General features: G+C 33.0%; 1 protein-coding gene across 1 annotated transcript in view; it reads left to right on the forward strand.

Annotated features, from left to right (window-relative positions):
* Positions 1–25,381, forward strand: part of LOC114328761 (sodium/potassium/calcium exchanger 4) — a 175,860-nt gene that overhangs the window by 879 nt on the left and 149,600 nt on the right. The gene's annotated exons all lie outside the window — the stretch shown is intronic.

Here is a 25,381-nt window from a genome sequence, read left to right on the forward strand (position 1 = left end):
TCTCAAAACCTGATAAACGATATACAAAATAATTATTTACTCTCTTGGAGTAAAACTTAGAAAGTACAACTTACATTTAAAAATAAATTAGTAAAGAAAAAATAATTTTCAATAAAACTAATAATAATTAGTATTTCCTCCATTGGCCTGTATGCATGCCTGTAGGCGATTTGGCATGCTACCGATTAACTGGTCGAGCTGGGCTTGCGGAATTCTTTCCCATTCTTCACAAGCAGCATATTTTAGTTCGCGAAGTGTAATAGTGGGATTGTTTCGCTTTTTGATGCGTGTTTTGAGAATTTCCCAAGCATGTTCAATAACGTTCATATCGGGGGAATTCGAGGGCCACTGTAATGTAGATATTCCTTCTTCTTCCAGAAAATTTTGTACTGCTGCTGTTCGATGAGGAGGTGCGTTGTTATGCATAAAAACAAATTCATCACCTACTGCCCCTCGGAATAGACGTACGACAGGATTTAAAACTTCCTCGATGTACACAGCACCAGTGACACTTCTCTCCAGAACCAGCAGTGGCGCCCGTGTACCACTTATAATACCACCCCAAAACATAATACTGCCACCTTCAAACGGGACAAGCGGTTGGGTTGTTTCTAGTCCGGCTTGTCGTCCTGGGGCCCTCCAAACCAGTGTTCTTCGCGAATCAGATACCAAGCCAATTTTTGACTCATCAGAGAACATCACGTTATTCCAGTTAGGACCATGTTGCACCATTTCTCTAGCCCATTGCAACCTATTTTGTGTTGGTAGGTTAGTTTACGAACATGTAAGGGTCTTCTACGATACAAATTTACCGCATTTAGTCGGCGTGTTATTGTTTGCCGTGAAATATTCAGTCCTTGCAGCCTAGAAATTTCTCTGGATATATAACTTGTGGATTCCAGACAATTTCTTCGAGCTATCAATGTTATCTGCCGATCTTATGCTGCTGTTGTACATCGACTTCTACCACTTTTGGGACGATCCTTGACGTCATTTGTCTCTTGGATTTTTTTTAATTTTAGATACAGCACTCTGAGTAACATCAACAATATTCGCGAAATCACTTTGACTAAAGCCCTGTTGTAACAAAGCAATTACTCTAGATCTGTCAAAGTGAGATATCACGTTTCTAGGCATTTTTAAACGGCTCAATTCAAAGTTTTTATCATTTTCATGAAAAACGCTCTAAAATGAATATCAACAACAGTTTTGAAACCATCATAGGCGTAGGTATATTATTTGTACGTATTCCAAACTTTTGGACATGTGTGTATATGAATTTAAGAAAGCTCGAATACTGAAAAACGACAAAATGCACGATTAAAAAACTTCGTAGGACTTACAGACGAATAGAAGAATTTTTAAATACCATTGCCACTCAAATTAATATATGTATGCGCCATTTCATGAAATCACTTAGCGCCATATTGACAAGTTAAAAAACAACTCATCTCCAGGGCCCGATAAAATTTCAACATTATTTAAAAAAAATGTTCAGATGTCCTCTCTGTTCCACTATCACTAATGATGCGTTCATCTTTTAATGCAAACTCTTTGCCTTCAATTTGGAAAAGTGCTTCGGTGACACCTATATTTAAAAATGGAAATAAGTTAGATCCCAATAATTACAGACCAATAAGCCTTACACCTATTATTTGTAAAATTATGGAATCAATAATCACAGAGTGTCTTTCAGAATTTTTACTTCGTGAAAAGTAGATCAACCATGACTAATTTACTGTGGTGTGTTAATGAATGGACAGCAGCATTAGATAAAAAACGACCTGTGGATGTTAGATATTTAGACTTTGCGAAAGCATTTGATCGAGTACCAAGAAGAAAATTGATGTATAAACTAGAACATTTTGACATTTGCGGACAACTCCTTGAGTGGATTAATGATTTTTTAACAAATCGGAAGTTTTGTGTTAGAGTTGGCAAGTCGCTGTCATCTAAAAAACCGGTTTTAAGTGGTGTTCCACAAGGATCTGTTTTGGGTCCACTACTATTTGTGTTGTATGCCAGGGATCTTGAATCTCATATCAAATCTAAGAAAGCTTTCTACGCAGACGATACAAAAATATTTGCTGACCCACTCTTCGATGGGCAAGACTTACAAAGTGACTTAGATTCGATCTTCAAGTGGTGTTCGGATTAGATGTTACCTCTAAATAGAGATAAGTGTGTGGTTTTACATTTGGGAAAAAATAACCCTCGTTTGTCATACTCGATAGACGGGCATTTACTGGATACCGTGGAATCATATTTATAGTGACCTTTGTTTAACAACTACTGAAAATTTGAGTTGGTCGGAGCATATTTCAAATGTTACTAAAAAAGCGAATAGTAAGTTATACCTACTTAGTAAGACTTTTACAAAAATTTTATTTTCGGGTTCTATTCGTTTGTATAAAACTTATGTCCGACCCCTACTGGAGTCCTGTGGAACGGTTTGTTGCCCAGAATTAGTGCGCGATAGAACTCTTCTCGAAAATATCCCAAAGAAGGCCACCTGACTATCTTTCAAACGAAGAAGGCCAGATTGATTACCAAAAAAGACTTTCTTTAGCAGGGTTACCAACTTTTGAAGTTCGTCGACTCCGTGGTGACTTAATTATCACCTTCCGAATTTTAAAGTATGGATATGGAGATTTGCAACACTTGTTTATTTTAGATGATCACAGCAGACTACGTGGACATAGTTTGAAAGTGAAGAAGGCACCCTTTTCATCGATAAGGCGCCAACATTTTCTGTGTAATCGAGTTTTTAATATATGGAACAGTCTCCCAACGGAAATTATTAATTCTCCACCTATAAATGTTTTCAAAAACCAACTAGACAGTTATCTGTTTGTAAACTGATCAGTGTTGTGCGCAATCTATTAGTCTATAGTTTATTTGCGAAACTAATTTTTGTAATGTAGGTACTATTTCATTTATCTTGTAAATGGGCTTATGGGTCTCCATGACCCCAGCCCTTAGTTCTGTGTAATAATTTAATAATTTAATGAGACCAACTGTGTAATAATTTAATAAGACCAACATCATACTACTAAGGCACGTTGGCATGTATGAATAAAATAGAATAGGAATCGATAAAACTTACATCCATATGAAAACTTGATTCGAATATTTTGGAAGCGTTAAAATGTTTTATTGTTTGCATGAAAACGGCGCGTTGTATGAAAAAAAGGTAAGATAGATTTTTTGTCATAAATTGGACGAGGAATTTAAAAATGATTGTTAATTTGATATATGTCAGTGGCGTACTATAATTTTTTCTTTAAAAATGCAGACCATTACACGTATGCGCGCCAATGATAATAAAAAATGTTTAGTTGTATATCTAAAAATGCACAATTACTACCTCTTAACATCCGCCAAATTGTATTACAATGTTGCCAGTAGTTTCGGCAAAATCGTAAAAAATGTGTAAAATTTTGTTTTCTTTAACGCCCTGTATCGTGATAATGGATGGCGTTTCAAAAAATTTTTATTAAGCAATCTCCAATTATTTTTCAGTTTTTTACCTATTCTAGTGACGGTGTTACCTTTTTGAAACACCCTGCATAAAATTGTATCAAAAAGCGAAAAAATGCGGTTTTCATTTTTAAAAGAATGTTGCACCAATTTTAAAAATCTGGAAAAGTTCAGAGTGAAACATTATGTAAAAATACACGTTAAATATTTTTTTCGCTAGAACGAATATCTTAGTTAATTTTTTACATTCATTTAAAATTTTAAAACCGTTCTAAAATTCAAATTTCCCGCCAAAAATTAAAAAAAAATTTTCAGACAGAACTTTTTGAAACCTACAACTTTTTTATTTAAAGTTTCAATGCGGCTGAGATAAAAAATAAAAACATAAAAAGCCGAATTAGGCTCTAGGTGGGTCACCTGACCACCTAGGGGGCTAAAAATTTCAGAAAGTGAGTTTCTCTATATGTGCTAAATAGTGACCTATATGGAATTCGAATCCAGTTGGGGGCATTTTTCTTCATCTTACCTGGCTCGGCCCTTTCTTTTAAAATGGAATTTGCGATGCAATACCATACATATGAGAACTGGCACAGTTATTATGGTTTCAAGTTTATTTCTCGGTTGTAACTGCAATGATATGCAAAAAATTATGTTTTATCGCAGATTTAAAATGCGTTTATCTCGAAAACACTTAAGTTTAGCGAGATGAATGTAGTATGCCATTTTTAAGTAAAAATATTAACAGAATAAAAGTCTTGATTCAAAAAGTATGTAGAGTGGGGGATAAAAAAATTGAACGTATTAAATGAGCGCTGAAAGATGTAGGTGGCGCCCCTATGGTTAATACATAATTTTTGGCGGCGAATTTAGATTTCTCATCTCAAAAAACTCCCGCTTACCAAATTGTTATCCCATTCCTGTCAGGAAATATTCAAAAATAAATCAAATAAAAGTTTAACACCTTGTATTTCGGGTATTATCCACTTTTGTACTAAGGTAAGTTAGCTTAAATCGATTTATTTTAACCCCAGGAATCTAAGATTAAGCTGTGGCCCATTCTTTACCAAACACCCTGTATAAGTTAATACTTTTTGAGTGATTTCCGAGTGAATATTTTTATTTTTCAACAAAAAAAAAACACGTTTTTAGACGGTTTTTCGCAAATAACACAAAACATAAGTATTTTGTTGAAAAATTATCCATAGCAAAAATATAGCTCATAAAAGATGCAAAAAATTGTGTATGTCCCTGTAAGTTGTACCCATATGGAAAACTTTTTTATTATTAATTTTAAGACAAAAAGTTATTCTTCATAAAAAGCTCTGCATGGTCCAAAACCTAAGATTTAACCATCAAATATCAAATTTTTTGAATAATATACGAAGTATGTCAAAAAGTTTGAATTTCACTCAAGATTAAAGTAGCTTTATTTCTCACAATATTGAAAATTGCTATTATCAAAAGTTGTTTGGAATTAAAAACTATATTTAAGTATGCAATTACATACTTCTAATTGAAAAAATTTTTTTTTTTTGAAAAATTATGGATAACTAACATTATTTTCAGTTATTTCAATTCTGATAACTCTTTAATTATTAATTTTACGAAAAAAAGTGATTTTTAATAAAGAGTTCTGGATGGTCTAAAACAGGGCAGGCGATAACGGGTCTGCAAGGGCGCCCCTGTTTGGGGGGCGCCAAAATGATCTTTTTTCTGTCGGTGCTATACAAAATACTAATTTAAAAGACACCGAAGGGCGCCTTTGCTTCTTTTGCAGGCGGGTGCCTTATACTCTAGCGCTGGTACTGGTCTAAAACCTAAAATACAACCATCTTATGTCAAATTTTATCAATTCTATACGAGGTATGTCAGAAAATAGGAATTTCGCTCAAGAGTAAAATTCGTTTATATTTCACAATAGCGAAAATTGTTATTATGAAAAGTTATTTCGAATTAAAAACTATGTTTCAGTATGTAATTACATTCTTCTAATTGAAATATTCTGAACTATAAAGGTACTTTTTAACTAAATTTTTTTTGACATACCTCGTATAAAATTGATAAAATTTGATATAAGATGGTAGTATTTTAGGTTTTAGACCATCCAGAACTCTTTATTAGGAATCACTTTTTTTCGTAAAATTAATAATAAAAGAGTTATTAGAATTGAAATAACTAAAAATAATGTTATCCATAATTTTTCAAAAAAAAAAAAATTTTTCAGTTAGAAGGATGTAATTGCATATTATAATATAGTTTTTAATTCCAAACAACTTTTTATAATAGCAATTTTCAATATTGTGAAAAATAAAGCTACTTTACTCTTTAGTGAAATTCAAACTTTTTGACATACCTCGTACAATATTTATAAAATTTGATATCTGATGGTCGAGTCTTGGGCTTTGGACCATGCGAACTTTTTATAAAGAATAAGTTTTTTTCGTAAAATTAATAATAAAAAAGTTTTCCATATGGATACAACTTACAGGGACATACTGTATATGAAGTATGTAGATCCAGTAGAAGCAGAGTTGTAGCTTATGAAACGTAGCATCAGTAAAAAAACTGGAATCATTCGACCTGTGGGTGTACAGAAGAATTCTGAAAATATCGTGGAAAAAACACATCACAAAAAAACAGGTTCTGAGAAAGATGAATAAAGAAAGGAAATCTTAAATACCATCAAAACAATAAAAAATTAGAACATCTCGGACATATTAAACGTGGAGAGAGATACAACTTGCTCCAATTGATTACGCAGGGAAAGATTCAAGGAAAAATGAGCATAGGGAGACGCAGAGAATGGTATGGATTTACATCAAATGAACTTTTCAGAGCAGCCGTCTCTAAAGTTCGAATAGCTATATGGTTGCCAACCTTCGTCGCGGAGATAGCACTTGAAGAAGAGGAAGATAGTGGAAAATAATAAATTCACAGGGATTGATGAGAGTCGTTTAATGATTACAGTATATTAGAGGTACATTTCGAAAATACAGGGTGATTGATTAGTAGGGTAAAGCTCAATAGCTCCGCTATAGTAATAGATAGCAATAAAAGTTAATAACAAAAATTTTAGCCACCTTTGAGCTTCACATTACAAAATTAGTTAGAATGTTACAGGGTACTCGATAACACAGTGGGAGACCAAAGTTATGTTTTTTTTAAATGAAACACCCTATATTTTATTTTAAATTCGAAATTCTGTTAACTTTTCCATCACAAAAATATAAAGGTTTGTTTTGTTATACAGGGTATTTCCAAAGTTATAACCAATTTTATATGAAAATCGTAACAAGTTCAACACCCTGTATAAACATAAATGAGCAAAACAACAACGGTTTATTAATGCCATATTTTTTAACGCATTGTCAAAATTTTCAAGAATGGTCGATATTGATAATTTTCTTTATATCAAATACAGGGTGAGTCAAAACGCAAGTACATTATTTTCTCAGTAATTTTAAATAGAACACCCTGTATTTTATATCACTATTGAAAAGTACCACCACCGTACTTTAATTTTTAGGTAACATTCCCTATGTCTAAATTTATTAGTTTTCGAGATATTTTCATTTTTCAATGGACCAGTAGCGTGGCCACCCAAATCACCAGAATTTAATAAACTGGACTGATTTTTTTTGGGGTTACGTTAATAATGAAGTTTATAAAATACCTCCAACAACAAGGGATGAGATGAAAAATAGAATACAAAGTGTATTTCGATGTGTTAATTTACAAATGCTCCGTAGAGTAAGTAGCTCATTCAATGATCGTTTTTAGGCGTACATAAATGTGTTAAGAGATAATTTTGAACACCTTATGTAATTAAATATTAAAAATATTTTATTAAAAGTAGCTTCTAATTTTTGTAAACATGTTTTTTTGTAAAATGTATTACTGATAAATTATGTTTCGTTCTTTATTTGTTACATTGTTACATTTACATACAAAAGTAGTGTTTAATTGTCTTCACAAAATATTGTATTTTGTGTTTGTGTGTTTTTTTGTAAAATTCATTACTAATTTTCTTTGTTTATTTGTTGCATTTACATAAAAAGATAGTTTTTAATTGTTTCAAAAATGTTGCATGTAGTGGTTGGGTTTTGTTTGTAAAATGTATTACTAATAAATTATTTTTATTTCTTTTTTTGCTACAGTGTTACATTGATTACCGGATTGATAATCGGTAATCTTCAATTGTCAATTCAATCATGGCTTACTTAAAATTTAGATAAATTTAAACACCTAAAATAATTTGCTCTGAAAAATGAAAATACCTCGAAAACTAATAAATTTGGGCATAGGGAATGTTATATAAAAATTAATGTACGTTAATCTTACTTTTCAATTTAACATTACTGAGAAAATAATGTACTTGCGTTTTGACTCACCCTGTATTTGATATAAAGAAAATTAGCAATATCAATCATTCTTAAAAATTTTGACAATAAATAAAAAAATATGGCATTAATAAACCATTGCTGTTGTGCTTATTTTTATTTATACAGGGAGTTGAACTTGTTACGATTTTCATACAAAATTGGTTATAACTTTGTAAATACCCTGTATAACATTACAAACCTTTATATTTTTGTGATGGAGAAGTTAACAGTATTTCGAATGTAAAATAAAATATAGGGTGTTCCATTTAAAAAAAAAACATAAGTTAGGTCTGCCACTGTGTTATCGAACACCCTGTAACATTCTAACTAATTTTGTAATGTGAAGCTCAAAGGTGGCTAAAATTTTTGTTATTAACTTTTATTGCTATATATTACTATAGCGGAGCTACTGAGCTTTACCCTACTAATCAATCACCCTGTATATATTTATTCATAGTCCAAGTAATGATGCTTAAAAGAGGACAAAATCTCGCAATTTTTGAAGAATGAATCGATTAGCTTGAAAATTTAAGAATAAGTAGTGGGTATTCCAAGGATTAAAATCTATATTATACCGAAAGGAGCTTTTACCATGGGGGTGGTTGCCACACCATCGCGGGGGTGGAATTTTTTTTTATATTGTAACCACAAAAGTTGGTAAAAACGTTTATTCTAAATGAAAAACGTTCTATACATTTCTTTGATAAAATTAATTGTTTTCGATTTATTCGCTATCGAAAGTGTTAGTTTTATATCGAAAGAATCAATGTTTTTAATCAGTTTTCTGCTAATAACTCAAAAAGTCTTCGTTTTATCACAACCACTTTGTTTAAAAAAATATACCTTTTGAAAAAATAAACAAAACCTTTTTTTTAATTTTTATAAGACCAATAGTAATCGAGCTATAACTTTATTAGGTATATGTTAGCTCTTCCTCCTCAAATGCTAAATATTGTAGTTTAAAAGTCAAAAGACAGGAAAACTATGCATTTCTAGAGGATAACTTCTTCAAACTAATTTAAAGTATTTAAAAATATCTATCTCAAGAAATAAATAGAGTCATAAATTAAGTGGCATATAATGAAAAGAATGTCAGTCCCTGTGTTTTTAAGCGAAATAGTGATCGGAAACCACCCCCTAATCACCACCCTAATTAAAATTGGTCATTGACCTTATTTGGTCTTCTTTATTTATTAATTACTAATAGGTTCTAGAAGTTTGAGCTGCTTAGAATGATCAGTATTTTAAAAAATGGCGTTAAAAGCGAATACAAATGTTTGTAGTTTGGTAAAAAATGCCCTTATCTTTGTAACGTATGATTATTCTGTTTGAATGGGGTAGCTTAATCAATGACTAAAGTTTTACAGAAATAGGCTAGCTGGAAATTGAAGAGACTAAACAGTAGGGCTCAGGGAAGGATCAGGCCGTATTTGCACGCCCTAGTAAGACGGTACCTACTGAAATACTTGAATGATAAAGAAAATAAATTAATATAAGGAGTAATGACAAGAAGAGAACTATTGACCAAGAAGATATTCAGAAGTAGTGTTGAGCGCCAGGGAAGAATTGAATAAATTCTTCTCCACGTGACCTATATTGCTGTACCTAACTAATACTATTAATAGATACTATTAAAATGATAGGATAATAAAACATATAAGTATGTACAACCACATTTAATAAAAAAAATACCTATAAACCCTATATACAATTTTATATACTAGCTAAATATCCGACGTACTATGGTAGTACACTCCTGTCGATAATGCAGGTTTTACAGTATGAAAAAACTAATATATGTAATGAATTTATTCTACTAAGGAAGTGATTTGATCTAAATATGCATGTACAAACTAATTATTACTGTAGAATACAAGATTGGCTGACAATCCCGTATCTGATCGGAAGTGACAACCTGACAATATCTGGTAAATGGAATAAATATTATTGAGTAGGAAATAAACCCTTCGATAGTGTGCACAGTATCGTCCCAGATAGTTTACAATCCTGAGATTATTTTAAATACCTGATACAATCATGAAAATGAAATATAAAATTCGTTGACAAAAAAATTATTGAATATTATAAAGATAATAGGGTTTAAGAAGGTGAATTTATATTATTATTAAGGTTATGTATTTGAGTTATTGAAAAACAATTGAAAATTGAAACCTATTATTTAAAAGGATTGAAAATTCAAATTTTATTATAAAAACCTGGCGTTTCTACAAAAGTAGGCCTGTGGCTTCTCCAAAATCCTGGTGAGGTTGATGATGAGAGAGCCAGGTACGTATCCTCCGATCTTCCCAATCCTCGGGAGGTAAGGAACAGCAACACAGAGTATTGACGAGGAGGTACTTGCTAGTGTCGGTAGAACTCAGTGTCTATTCCAGAAACGAAAAAAAAAAACATCCAAAACTCTTCCAATCCAAACCCAAAATAATACCAAAATGATTGTTTATTCCATAAATAAATGAAGCATCCAAATGTGACTTAAATTTTGTTATAGTCTCCCTCCAGTGGCCATTGTTTTCTTCAAAAAATATTGGAACCAAAAACTCTTCACAACCCCAAACAAAAAAATAAAAACTTCCTCCAACGTAAATTAATCTTCTTATAACTTATTTCAACCAAAAGGTAAATTCTTACAATGGCCACCGGAGGACTTCTTGATCGGACAAGAACGAAAATTCAAGTGAAGTGCCAGCCGCTATGGCCGATATGACATACACCCCTGCCGGATATCGTCATTGCCAACTGCTAGACTCTAATCTACCAGATATTACCAACTTTATCGTCTATCAACTGCAACCTCTAATACGAGTGCTTGTAAAGTTGGTTGCATACCTAGTTCCCATCGGAATAACATTTTAGTAACGATAGTAGTAACTCATCGTTACATTCCCCCATTACTTGTAAGAAAAAAAAATTGATCCTATGATCAATCTTTTTTTTATTATGCATATACATATATATACTCATATAGATACTCCATACAAGTATCCACAGAGAAAAAAATCACACGCTGTGGGATCCAACACAGGCGTGACCAAACCAAATTTCTAAAATATAATACGAACCTACGAATACTTCACTACTCTAAACTAACCTACCGTAGGACATCGTCCAAACTCTGATATATATCCTAAAGACCAAGTTGTGTTCAAGTTGATTCAGTAGATTTCTATAAAACCCCAAATTATAGTCAACAAGAACACCCTAACAACAATATTCGAATAGAAAACTCAATATAACCTATACGACGACTAACTTACACTTACAGCTGACTCGATCGATCATACCTAACCGCAAATTATGAGTCATGTAAATGGAGTTGTCTTAATGCCCGATATATCTCATATGGTACCAACATACATACTTAAGGTTTATTATAACCCTTTACTAAATTCCATAATTTAGAAAAATTCGATTCTCAAAAAAGTCAAGTGTGACGAGTAGTACAAAATTGTTCTATCGATGGACAACAGATTTAAATAGAGCATATCCAAAGTGAACAATCAGTAGAAATCTCGTAGCCAGTTCCAAAAAGCTAAAACATAGACCATAGTATAAACCAAAATAAATATAAGAGTTATGTATTGACAAGAAAAGAAATTATTGTAGCAAGCCTTTTATCCTAAATTGATCCGACTGTGGACAATAGATTTATATGGAAGCATATCCAAGGTGGAACAATCAGGCAGATTTAATTAAGCAACGCTACAACCTAACACTCAATGTGCTAATAATGATTATATATTGGGTAATATGACCCTCACTCAACTGATCATCAGATTTGTATCAGATGCAACGGGAGGTCTACCTAATTAAATGGTGGACATAACAGAAGTTAGCTTACTCTGGGATTCTCTAACTATAGCTGGAGCTACAACAAATTTATGGGAATAGCCAGAAAAAGCTAACCAATATTTCGGAATCATCTCTCATGAAATACTTCAAGAAGTCACATATTATTAACTCTTATAAATAAATCCAATTAAGTAAATACTAGAGAACAAGTAAATCAATTTCTAAAGAAACTGCAGATTAAGGAAATGTTCCCTAGTCACGCACAGACAACAGGACGTTGATCCTGATTCTAATTCACATACAAACAAAAATAATGAGTTTTCAGGAAAGCTGATGCTCGAACACAATAATCCCTTGGTGTAGGCAAAAGCTACCATATTTCCATAGGACTGATATCCAAGAAGTTACCATTATTATCAGAACAATAAATTGATAAAACTAAAGGAGAGTAAGTATACAATAGACAGACAAGTTTAAGACTAAGTCTCTATAGAATGATCATAAACTGAACATGGAATAAGAATGCCTAGTGCATGATTAAAATGATGATTAAACATTCTATCATAAAAATTCAGCATCTGAACTAATTAAGGTATGACCCAGGACTAGGCAACTGTGAGCCAGGAAATCCGTCTCCTATCATGTGCACAGTTGATAAGTAATACAAGTTTCGAACCCACGTATTTGCATAGCCAAGCTAGGCAAACCATTTTCCTAAGAAATATTCAATACGGTACATAACGAAATGGCTTCATAGTTTTTATCATAAATTTTTATCTCAATTAACTTAATTAAATTTTGACCAATGAAGTATAAATTTGGAATCACACTGTATACTCAAATTGCCTTTACCAAAACAAATATCATGATGACTTCTTTAGACCACAATAAGCTAATGTACCAAGGAATCATACTAAGCATTGGAATAACTTTCCAGTAGAAACTACAAAATTAAACACAACACCAGATAAACATAATCTAAACCTATTTTGTAGATACACTAATCTACAAGTGATGACATATATAAGCATAATCACATACAAGGTGTTACAGTTCCATACCAGTTCAATAATAAGCCAAATTAAGCTAAATCTCAATAATAACTAATGACATCTAACATACATAGAATATGGAAAGCTAGAAAAATTACTATAATAGATAAAACATAGAGTACCTATCTGGTGACTAAAATCAAAATCCAATCGTTAACCTATTCATTGAACAATCGAGTATTTCTAAAATTTAGAAAGAGGAATTAACTTGATCAATATTGTTAAGTTAATCTTCTTCTTCTGACGACGAAGATGCTAAGTCGTTGACAGTATTATCTGGTAGTAAGTCCTTTATATGAAATCGACCAAGTTTCCTGTTGGACGAACTATCTTTTAGTTCATATATTAAAGGAGAGATTACTTTACTGACAACACATGGGACATATTTCTGACAAAATTTGGCAGAAATAGCATCACCTTTGCTTGACTTAACAAAATTACGTTTTAATACCCGATCACCAACAAAGAATCGCAAATCTCTTTTCCTCAAATTGTATTGACTCTGTGACTTAAGGTAAGAAGATTTTAACTTCTTCCTGATGTCTGCAAATATTGGGGGTAAAGTCTGAAGATCATCTAAACGATGGAGTTTCTCAGAGATCTGAGGGAGATTTGTGGAATTGTCCGAAATTAAACCAAAATAATCACCAGACAAAGCAATATTTCTACCAAAATTCAAATAAGCTGGAGAACATTGAGTAACTTCATGGACCGAAGTTCTTATGGCTTGAGCTATTGAGTGAATATACTGGTCTCAAGCTCTGTGATCTGGATAAGTGTATGATCTAAGGGCTGTTACAATACTGCGGTTCACTCGCTCACTATGATTAGCTTGCGGATGGTATGCAGCATTATAAAAGATCTTCTGAACTTTGTATTTAGTTAGAAGGTTTTTAAAAGCCTTAGACACAAATTCAGGACCATTGTCACAAGAAACAATTTGTGGAACACCAAACAACAAAAAGACTTGCTCCTCCAAATATTTCACAATAGCAGGGACAGTGGCATTACGAAGAGGAAAAACTAGTGGAAATTTAGTAAAGTAGTCCACAACCACCAAACAATAGGTATAGCCATTGTAACTACGAGGATATGGTCCAATCAGATCCATGGATATCATCTGCCATGGGAAGTCAATGTTCCTAAAAGTACCCATTAATCCAGCTTGTGGCATAGTACTTGGCTTGCAAGTAGCACAAACTCTACATCTAGAAATATATTTCTTGATATAGTTGCGCATGCCAGGCCAATAATATAATTCTGCTATCCTACTAAATGTTTTATAAGAACCAAAATGACCAGATGTCACATTATCATGAAATGTACGAAGAATTTCATCCCGGTTTGCTGTTGGGACAACAATCTTCCAATCAGACATATTAGACAAAGCTTCCACTGAACTAACGACATGCTTATAAAGAATATTATTCTCTACTTTAAAATCAGGGTACTGATCAGGTGCTTGAGTAACCTTTTCTAATATTTTTTGATACCATGTATCCGGAACTAAAGTGGATAAGTCAAGAAGATTGACATCAAACGTTCGAGACAAAGCATCGGCTACTACAACACCATTTGCCTTACGATGGACGATATTATAATCAAAGGCTGACAACTTACAAATCCATCGAGACAAACGTTGGGATGGGTTACGCATAGAATGCATCCAGAGTAAAGAACTATGATCAGTAATAAGGGAACACTTACGACCTTCCAAATAGTAACGGAAAGCCTCCAAGCCGTGAATAATAGCAAGGAGTTCACGCTCGGTAGTGGAATAATTTTTCTGGGCCTTATTGAGCTTCTTACTAGTATATGCTATGGGGTGTTCAGAACCATCTTTCATCTGAAAGAGTACACCACCTGAGGCGGTATTTGAACAATCAGTCATGAGGTAGAAATGTTCACTGAAATCAGGTGAAGTCATGACCGGAGCACTGGTAAGGGCTTCTTTAATACGATGAAAAGCATCGTCGGCTTCAGGAGTCCAGGTGATAGTCTGGCCCTTTTTCCTATTCTTAAGGAGGTCAGTAAGAGGTGATAATAAAGTAGAATAAGAAGGCACAAATCGACGATAGTATCCACACATGCCCAAGATCCTACGTAGTTGTGTAGTAGTTTTAGGAATGGGGAAGTCCTTAATAGCGGTTACTTTATCAGGGTCTGTTCTCAAACCTTGATGATCAACAACATATCCTAGAAATTTCAAATTAGGACGACAAAAATTACATTTCTCTAAATTAACAGTGAGATTAGCCTCTTTAAGGCGTGAAAATAATTTCTCCAATATTTCAATATGTGAAGAAAAATCAGGAGTAACAACTATGATGTCGTCTAAATAATAGAATACGAATGGTTCGAGTTGGGGACCAATAACCAAGTCCATTAAACGACACATTGTTTGCGGAGCTGAAACTAGACCGAAAGGCATTGTGACAAATTGAAATAACCCTTTACCACTGACAGCGAAAGCAGTATACTTCTTACTCTCTTCGCTTAACGGAATTTGTAAGAAAGCTTTGGATAAATCGATCGAAGAGATATATTTGGCATTCTGAAGTTTGCTCAGAACTATATCTATCCGAGGGATGGGATAAGCATCTCGATTAGTAGTGATACTATTAAGTTTGCGACCATCAAAGCATACTCGGAATGATCCATCCTTCTTCTTTGTCATCCATAACGGCGAACAAAATGACGACGTCGACTTTTCGATAATGTTTAAAGAGAGCATCGAATCAATTTCTTTACTTAAATCTGCTTGCCATGCCTGAGGTATGGGATATTGATATTGTCTGAAAGGAGTTGAAGTGTTCACTTCGATCGTATGAGATATTAAATGTGTACGGCCTAATCTATCTTTGGAAGAGATAGAAGAAAATTTAGAGATAATATTCTCTAACTGGTTTTGTTCTAAGCTAGACAAACTAGAAAACTCACGAATGGCACTTACAGTTGCGACATTAAAGGAAGATATAAACAACGAAAAATCTGAGCAATTTAGTGTACTATTAAATACATTCAAGAAATCCATGCCAAGAATTATAGAATTTTTAACTGAAGGTATAACATAAAATGTAACCATTTTCTGAATATTGGCAACTACGATTTCTGTGTCAAATTTACCTGTAATTGACTGAATAGCACCATCCGCAGTAGAGACTTGTAAAGAAGAAATAGGCATAACATTAATATCAGTATTTTCTAATAATTTCAGCGAATACGAACCTATTAGAGAAATGTTCGAGCCACTATCTAATAGAGCTAAACAAGATTGTCCTAAAATTTCAATTTCAAGATAAGGTCGGTTATCATTATGTTTCCTAACTAATAACGAATTTATATCAAAATCCAAAATCTTTGATTTATTTTCAAAATTATCTGGTATTAACATAGACATATTATTATTATTTACAAACGTACAACCTGGTATAGAATTTGGAACTGTTTCCTCGTCTTGATTATGCTTATTACTAAAATTCCAGTTTAAGACTGGAGGGGATAATCTACGATCAAGCGAACCGCACGAGTCAACTGAAGTGTTACTAACAATTACTTTTTCCCTGATTTCGGTTTGCGTGCTGGTCTCCGGTTGGAAGAGTTTCTTCCTTCCTGAGAGGTGTTCGAGCTGCTGGCGGGTATTGGACCTGAAGCTTCGTCTACAGCTGCGGTCATGTTCCCTGATGGGGCTGCTGTTTGAGGAACGCTCAGGGTACGAGCCTCTGCATGCTCGTTTCCCGAACACTTAAAACAGTTACGTTTAAGCGTATTTTCTCTACCACAACCGTGGCAGAAAATCCGTGTTTGGGGTCTGGTACAATCCCGAAATGCGTGACCAACAACCTGACAATTCCAGCAAGACAAAGAATAAGTAGTCACAGACACATTCGGTGTATGGGGTCTAGATTGCCAAGAACGATTTCTCGAGGAGTAAGAGTTAAATCCAGCACCAGAATTAGGTGTTGAAGGAGGATGAAAAGACCAGGATAGAGTTTTCTCTAACCGTTTACACTTATCTGCCAGGTCTTCGATAGTGGCTATATCAACAAGTGCCAATTGGGCATGGTAAAAAGGTAGCAAACATTTTAAAATTATCTTAATTTTTGCATTATCTGTTAAAGGAGTATCTAAACGACTACACATACCCAACATAGTGTTAATAAACATAGTCACTGATTCTCCAGGTTTCTGCTTGCGGTTCTTGATCTCGTCTAAGAGATCAGTTTGGAAAGAATAAGGCAGAAAATCGGATTTTAGTTTCTGAGCCAAACCAGTCCAAGTGGTAAAGCTACCACGGTTGTTCATAAACCACGTAAAAGCATGGCCTGTAAATAATTCGGCAGAAGCCGAAAAAAGATCTTCCTCACTCACACCTCTCGAAACACGAAGACATTCTACCCTATCTAAAAATGAAATTACTTGGTCATAATGACCTTCACCAGAAAACGAAACTCCCCACTTATGTACCTGCACAGGCTTGGGATGTAACAGGGAATTAGAGGCTTGAACTGAAGAAACAGGAGTGGACGTGGCTAGAGGATTTACTCGAGAATCGAGTTCACCTTCTAGACTGAGAATCCTAATGGACATAGAGCGTTTGTAAAGTTGTTGCTCCTCATCTGAGCAACATAATAAGTGGACACGACCAGAGATATGAGCAAGACGTGAAATGTATCTAGAATACATGCTATCATGGACAGTCCCTCTAAAATTATTTATCTTTTGCGTAAGATCCTCTAGTGTCTCATTTATTCCCTGTTGTTGTTCCAGGAAAGGAATAGCTGCAGCTGAAATCTGACGGAAACTCCTATTTCCTTGCTCCTGTTTAAGAGCACCACGCAATAGACTGCGTTTTCTATCACATTTAGCGGCTTCTTCAACCTCTATTTCCCTTATCCTCAGCTCATAATCTAACTCCCTAACTAACAAATGTTCTGGCTGAAAGGTACACATGGTAGTAGGAAAAATTTAGTAACAATAAACCCAACCCAACAACGACAAACCGAACCCACCCCAACAACTAACGACCCAATTAACCGACAATCTACTAAGCGAGCTGCTCAACCAACGAGCTGCTAAACTAACGACCTAACAAACCGACAAACCAAATATAACCGAGATATATATTTGGGGTAGATATTTAAAATAATTTAAGTAAATGTTTAAACGAAAATGTATATAAAAAAATGAAAACTTTATAAATTATATATAGGTATGGTAAGCAAAAATTTAGCTAACTGTAGTATATTGTGGCTGAACCTAAATCAAAAGTAGTAATGTACCTAGATATCAAAAAAAATAAATCATTCAAAATTTTTCAAAATAAATATCCAGGTATCACCAAACCGACCAGACCGAAATGTCAACCAATACACCTGTTCAAATATTATCCTACTCACGATTTACAATTATTATTTTAAATAAATTAAAATAGTACCAATACAGCAATATAAGTGCACTAGTGTATTTTCCAAATAACGTACAAAAGGAATCAAAAATGTATCTCTATATAATTACAAAATATACAACAATAGACCAGAAAGATACTTACTAGAAAAATTTACAATAAGCAACAAATAAAGAAAGGTACTGTCTTACTGAAAGTCGGGCTCCACGTTGGCGAGCGCCAATTGTAACGTATGATTATTCTGTTTGAATGGGGTAGCTTAATCAATGACTAAAGTTTTACAGAAATAGGCTAGCTGGAAATTGAAGAGACTAAACAGTAGGGCTCAGGGAAGGATCAGGCCGTATTTGCACGCCCTAGTAAGACGGTACCTACTGAAATACTTGAATGATAAAGAAAATAAATTAATATAAGGAGTAATGACAAGAAGAGAACTATTGACCAAGAAGATATTCAGAAGTAGTGTTGAGCGCCAGGGAAGAATTGAATAAATTCTTCTCCACGTGACCTATATTGCTGTACCTAACTAATACTATTAATAGATACTATTAAAATGATAGGATAATAAAACATATAAGTATGTACAACCACATTTAATAAAAAAAATACCTATAAACCCTATATACAATTTTATACACTAGCTAAATATCCGACGTACTATGGTAGTACACTCCTGTCGATAATGCAGGTTTTACAGTATGAAAAAACTAATATATGTAATGAATTTATTCTACTAAGGAAGTGATTTGATCTAAATATGCATGTACAAACTAATTATTACTGTAGAATACAAGATTGGCTGACAATCCCGTATCTGATCGGAAGTGACAACCTGACAATATCTGGTGAATGGAATAAATATTATTGAGTAGGAAATAAACCCTTCGATAGTGTGCACAGTATCGTCCCAGATAGTTTACAATCCTGAGATTATTTTAAATACCTGATACAATCATGAAAATGAAATATAAAATTCGTTGACAAAAAAATTATTGAATATTATAAAGATAATAGGGTTTAAGAAGGTGAATTTATATTATTATTAAGGTTATGTATTTGAGTTATTGAAAAAACAATTGAAAATTGAAAACTATTATTTAAAAGGATTGAAAATTCAAATTTTATTATAAAAACCTGGCGTTTCTACAAAAGTAGGCCTGTGGCTTCTCCAAAATCCTGGTGAGGTTGATGATGAGAGAGCCAGGTACGTATCCTCCGATCTTCCCAATCCTCGGGAGGTAAGGAACATCAACACAGAGTATTGACGAGGAGGTACTTGCTAGTGTCGGTAGAACTCAGTGTCTATTCCAGAAACGAAAAAAAAAACATCCAAAACTCTTCCAATCCAAACCCAAAATAATACCAAAATGATTGTTTATTCCATAAATAAATGAAGCATCCAAATGTGACTTAAATTTTGTTATAGTCTCCCTCCAGTGGCCATTGTTTTCTTCAAAAAATATTGGAACCAAAAACTCTTCACAACCCCAAACAAAAAAATAAAAACTTCCTCCAACGTAAATTAATCTTCTTATAACTTATTTCAACCAAAAGGTAAATTCTTACAATGGCCACCGGAGGACTTCTTGATCGGACAAGAACGAAAATTCAAGTGAAGTGCCAGCCGCTATGGCCGATATGACATACACCCCTGCCGGATATCGTCATTGCCAACTGCTAGACTCTAATCTACCAGATATTACCAACTTTATCGTCTATCAACTGCAACCTCTAATACGAGTGCTTGTAAAGTTGGTTGCATACCTAGTTCCCATCGGAATAACATTTTAGTAACGATAGTAGTAACTCATCGTTACATCTTCAGAATAGAAAGATTAGAATCAGAGATACAAAAAAATGTTTAAATATGAAATTGTAGCCTATTTAATTCTCAAGAACATGGTTTGCAAAACTTTTTTCTACGGCAAAAATTGAGTGAGCTATATACAATTAAAACTTGTAATAATATGCAAAACCCACTTTTACCAACCCTTTCAAAGTCACCTCTTTTTGCGACTGAGGATTTTAAAAGGATTTAATATCAATATCCTTATATATCTTGTAAAACAATTAAAATTCTTTAAAACAAACTTTCTAAGATAAACAATAAAAAAGTTACGGTTAAAAAATCAAAATATTTTTTGAAAAAAAAAAGAGAGAAATCCAATTGGAAGCATAATAATGTAAATTAGCGTTGTTTTTAGTCATTGGCTTTATTTATTCTTCTTTATTTATTTGTATGTATTATTAATAGATTCTAGAATATTGACTGCCTTAGAATGATTAGTTTTTAAAAAATTGGATTTAAAAGCGAGTAATGAATTTTTGTAGTTTGGTAAAAACTGCCATTTTCTTCAGAATAGAAAGATTAGCGCCAGAGATGCGAAAAACTGTTTAAATAATTAAATTGTATGTTATTTAATTCCCAAGAACTTGGTTTGGAAAAAGTTTTCTACGGCAATAATTAAGTGAATCGGTATCGGAAAAAATTGATTTTTTCGATATGAAACTTTCGATAGCGAATAAATCGAAAACTATTAATTTTATCAAAAAAATGTATAGAATATTTTTGCTTGGAATGAATTTTCGTATCAACTTTTGTGGTCACAATATAATAAAAAATTTCCACCCCCGAGATGGGGTGGCAACCACCCCCATGGTAAAAGCGCTTTCGGCATTATATAGATTTTGATCCTTGGACTATCCATTACTTATTATTTTCAAGCAAATCGATCCATTCTGTAAAAATTTATCGGTTCCTGAACTATCAGAATATTATGAGGAATTTAAAATTTAATGATGTAACAAACAACGGGTAGACGGGATATTTACAAGTTCGTGAGCGCCAGTACTGACAAGTTAGTGAAATAATGTTCGAAATTTGACATAAATGTCATAGTGATTAATTTAAAACATTGAAAGTAAAAGGTACATTCCATGTCAAATCACTCAGGCAAAAAATTTTGGAGCTCTGAGCTTCGCTGGTGGCGCTCCTAGCGGATTACTGGAATTATCTTTCACCGGTAATTTTTAAATTTATTATTTAATTGTTATCGCTTAACATTTACAACGCAAAAAATTAATTAAATTGTAATCGATTTTTTTAAGATTTTGCTAATCATTTTGACGTTCTATTGATAAAATATGAATTTCTTACTTGGGATACTTTCACAATTATCGTGTAGATGGCGCTAAGATTTTTAGATTAAATTATAATTACATATTACGGAACATTAAAAAAACTTAAATTCAGTATTTAAAACGTAAGTATATTTAAGGTAAAAATATATACCACAGCTTTGACCAACTAATATTTTTTATAATTAATGTTTTTAATTTTAATTTTACATTAATCACTTTGACATTTATGTCAAATTTCCGGTAAACGTTTACAGACTTGCCACTACTGGCGTTCGAGAATTTGTAAATATCCCCTCTACGTACGAGCTCACAGCGGATAGCTTCTGCGGGACGTAAAAATAAGATATTTAACTAGAGTTATATATTAGCATAGAGAGAGTGTCATTCAGAGCGAAGTGACGACACCATCTTTTTTATTTGGATTAGTGCTGTTTCACTCTTACGCATAGTAAAGCTGCTACAGTTGTCCTCCTCTTCCGTGCCTATATTCACACTGAATGTCATCATAGATTTCCGATACAATGTGCTAGAAAGAGATGCAGCAAACCAGTCCATGAGATCTTGTCGTCAGGAAGCGCGGAAGGTAGGCTCCCTCTATGTTAATATATACCTCTATGATATTTAAGGTCAAAAAATCTTCTTCTTCTTTTTTTCTCAAAATGTTATTTTATTTTTTACAGTGATTTGGTGTTCATTTAAACAAATTTGCATTTTCTGTCGTAAAGTATCAATGAAAAACATAATATTTTAATAGAAAGGACTCAAAAATGTCATTATATGGCATTATAACAAGTTATTTTGAATCAAAACAAGTTTTTTATCAAATTTTATAGTGTAAAAAACGTTAAAATACCATTTTTTACATTTTCCTCCATTCCCAAAATACATCATCATCGATTTGGCTGAAAATTTGCCCACAGATAGCCAAAAGATAGAACTTTAAGTGGTTAGAAGAATTTGAATTATATTACAATACCAAAAAAGTTACATGCAGTAATATCAGACTCAAAAGTATATATTAGTCCAGTCGGGATAGCATTTGACCTTGAATGCCGAGCTGCCCAAAATTTTATTTTTCTGATCTTTAGGGGAGTCACTAGTAGCCTAAATTTAAAATCACAAATAAATTCCTCCGTTACGTTAGCCGCCATCTTGATTTTAAAGGAGAACCTGTTTTGCTCAATACCTCCGCCATTTTTAACTTCTCGACAAAAATGGTAGGAACCGAAATTGTTCCAAATAAATCGTATTTATAATTATTACAATTTTTTTTAACAATTTTTGTCGTGAGGTCGATATTTTCGAGTTAATTTTACTTACAGTAGACGCCTATATTTTTGACTATAATATTGCATGTAACTTTGTTGGTATTGTAATATTATTCAAATCCTTATCACCACTTAAAGTCCTATGTTTTGTCTATCCGTGGACAAATCTTCAGCCAAATCGATTATGATGTATTTTAGGAATGGAGAAAAATGTAAAAAACGGTATTTTAACGTTTTCTACACTATAAAATTTGATCAAAAGCTTGTTTTGAATCAAAGTAACTTGTTATAATGCCATATAATGACATTTTTGAGTCCCTTCTATTAAAATATTATGTTTTCCATTGATACTTTACGATAGAAAATACAAATTTGTATAAATAAACACCAAATCAATGTAAAATCGCAAAAAATAACATTTTGAGAAAAAAAGAAGAAGATTTTTTGACCTTATATATCTTATTTTTACGTCCCGCAGAAGCTATATACCAATTTTCAGACAAATCGGAGGTCCAAAATTTTTTTTGCTCCAAAATTGAGTGATTTGAAATGGAATGACCCAAAAACATTAATAGGAAAAAATATTAGTTCGTCACAGCTGTGGTATATATTTTTACCTTAAATATACTTTTTAATAAATACTGAATTTAAGTTTTTTTAATATTTCGTAATATGTAATTATAAATTCATCTATTAATCTAAGCGCCATCTACACGATAATTGTGAAAGTATTCAAAGTAAGAAACGAATATTTAATTAATAGAACGTCAAAATAATTAGCAAAATCTTAAATAAATCGATTACGATTTAATTACTTTTTTGCGTTGTAAATATTACGCGATAAAAATTAAATAATAAATTTAAAAATTTACAGCAAAAGACTAAGTTTTCAATCTAATAGCACATAAAACAACACCAAAAAATGTTATTTCACATCCTACCCGACTGAAAACAATGGAAACCTTCTCTGGTAACACCACCGAGGCTTCTACAATTTGCAAGTCATAACGGATGCTGAGATTAAGGAAGATGAGGAAATTTTACAATTTATAATTCACGTCCCATCTGCTCAGCGCGGTAAAGTTCCAACAAGAATGGTTCCCTTCGTACTCCAATCAGAGTTAACTTAACATGTAAATCAAAAATAAATAACCATTTTCAATTTCGTTTCAACACGAAACTACAGCCGCATCATTATTCCAGTTCAATTAGAGAGTACAGCAAGCACCCCTACCGGTTTCGAAACTTATAGGTCTCTTATCAGGAGCACAGGTAGAGGTGCTTGCTGTACTCTCTGATTGAACTGTAATAATGATGCGGCTGCAGTATCGTGTTGCAACGAAATTGAAAATGGTTATTCATTTTTTATTTACATGTTTACTCTAATTGGAGTACGATAGGAACCATTCTCGTTGGAACTTTACCGCGCTAAGCAGATGGGACGTGAATTATAATTTGTAAAATTCCCTCATCTTCCTTCGTCTCAGCATCCGTTATGGCTGACAAATTGTAGAAGCCTCGGAGGTGTTACCAGAGAAGGTTCCCATTGTTTTAAGTCTGGTAGGATGTGGAACAACATTTTTTGGTGTTGTTTTATGTGCTATTAGATTGAAAATTTACTCTTTTGCTAGCAGTTGCCGCTAGGGCATCCCTACCATTTCGTTCGTTGCAATCCGTGACTGTACGCCGGGGTTTGTTCTAGTTGGGTCAGAGAGAGCAGATATGTGCCTTCTGATGAGAGACTAATAAGTTTCGAATCCGGTAGAGGTGCTTGCTGCAATCTCTGAATGAACTGGAATAATGATGCGGCTGTAGTTTCGTGTTGCAACGAAATTGAAAATGGTTATTCATTTTTGAATTAAAAATTTCCGGCGAAAGTTGTTTTAGTAATCCGCTAATTAGCGCTTCCAGCGAAGCTCAGAGCGTATAGTATATAGGGTGAGGCAGATAACTGGCCTATTAGAAATATCTCGAGAACTAAAGGCAACAGAATCATGAAAAGTGGAATAAAGGGGTTTTGAAGGATGATCTATTAAATGAAAATATTTTCATCTCAACCGTAAGTTGCTTATAACTTCGTTTTTTTTAATGGGACACCCTGTACATTTTTACATTTTTGGATTCTCTTCGATGTCTTCTTTCTTAAAATATGAGGTTTTGTAATATTATACAGGGTATTTTAAAAGATAATTACGTTTTTTTATTAATTTCGTAGCAAAATTAACACCCTGTAGAATTGTAGTAGTTTGACATCTAAAACTCTACTTACGTTCAAATGATTTTTAATATACTCTACTATTGTTAAGAATCATTAGTCTAGCTAAATTTTTAATTTTAATATACAGGGTTGGTCGAAACTCAGAATGAGTATTTTTTGAGTTTTCTTAAATGGAACACCCTGTATTTTAGTATTGTAATAAAATGATATTTTATGGTACTTTTTTTATTTCTTAAGCATTCCCTATACCTAACTGCTTTAATTTGTGAGTTATTGGCGATTCCAGCTAAACATTAATTGCACCAAAAAATACGTAAAATTTTATTAGGTTGGCCGTGAAAATACTCAATCCCAAATAATTTTTCAGAAGTATATACATATTAATCCAGACTGGTCCTTAAAATTACCAATAATGGTTTATCTGTCAAAATACCTACGTAGTTAAGATTGTTGGTGCGATTAACAATTAAGCACAAATTAAAGCAGTTAGGTATAGGGAATGCTTAAGAAATAAAAAATTACCATAAAATATCATTTCATTACAATACTAAAATACAGGGTGTTCCATTTAAGAAAACTCAGGAAATACTCATTCCGAGTTTAGACCAACCCTGTATACTAAA

Source organism: Diabrotica virgifera, chromosome 1, assembly GCF_917563875.1.
Source record: "Diabrotica virgifera virgifera chromosome 1, PGI_DIABVI_V3a".
Lineage (NCBI taxonomy): Eukaryota > Metazoa > Arthropoda > Insecta > Coleoptera > Chrysomelidae > Diabrotica > Diabrotica virgifera.